Source organism: Fukomys damarensis, unplaced genomic scaffold (assembly GCF_012274545.1).
Source record: "Fukomys damarensis isolate Sample0158 unplaced genomic scaffold, DMR_v1.0_HiC HiC_scaffold_2, whole genome shotgun sequence".
Classification (NCBI taxonomy): Eukaryota; Metazoa; Chordata; class Mammalia; order Rodentia; family Bathyergidae; genus Fukomys; species Fukomys damarensis.
In genome coordinates this window covers 35,346,791-35,347,737 of record NW_022900914.1, presented here as the reverse complement: position 1 = coordinate 35,347,737, position 947 = coordinate 35,346,791, and the positions used below count along the sequence as shown (strand labels likewise).

At 36.9% G+C, this 947-nt stretch overlaps 1 pseudogene; it reads left to right on the top strand.

The window, feature by feature from the left end:
- The first annotated feature begins 216 nt into the window (after positions 1-216).
- The window catches only part of LOC104856487, a 1,994-nt pseudogene continuing 1,263 nt past the window's right edge, over positions 217-947 (top strand).

Here is a 947-nt window from a genome sequence, read left to right as displayed (position 1 = left end):
TGAAGGGGTGTAGGCAGAGGGAACTTCTGATTTTTAATAAAGTGGAATAAAAGTGTGGGTACTTGGGCTACTCTGCTGTACTTGGGACTGGTATCTGAAAGGATGGTTTTCTGGGACCGTGGGCCCTTAAATCTATAGATCCTGGTACTGACTCCAAGTAGTGAGTGTCAGAATATGACTGAATACCTGCTATGAGGATCAGAGAATTATTGGAGAATGACAGACTTAGATATTTTTCTCCACAATGTAAGTGATAGTTTTGGAGATAATAGCATTTGTGTAATGGCAAATGACACCTTTAAATCTGTGGCATAACAATGAGAACTCCTTGATTTCCACCATTACAATTTCATTTTATTGAACTGGTTTTGATTTCCCCTGTATAGTAACAAGTTTCCAAAATGAAATGTCAGGAGGAGTAAGTGTTATGAACATATCCCTAACCACCTTAACAGTTTAAGTGCTCTTAATAGGATGGAAAAAACTCATTGAGATGAAAAGCACATCAGACACTACTTCTGTATTTCTTTCATGAGAAGGAGGATTTATTAGAGGAACGGCACTGAGTCATTGTTTACACATATTAATAGAAATACCAGTTCAAGTATCTCCTCAGCTAGCAACTTTAGGTAAAAGATTCTTGACTAGCAGCTAAAATAATTACAAATGGAGGCAGAATTTTAGAACTGAAAAGAAAAGCTGGAAACCCAAAAATGGAAAGTCATTAGTATTATTAACTACAACCGATATCATTGGATGATACATGTAGTGTCGGGTTGGTGACCAATCAATTTCTTCATCCCTGTCTAGCCAATATTGCTGAAATTTTGCCCTTGCCCTAAGGTACCTATTATGTGAAGGGAAAGTTGGTGTTCTTAATGCAAATTCAGTGACTTCCACTGACATTACAAAGAAAAGTTGTCCTCAGCTGCTAGATATATATATAT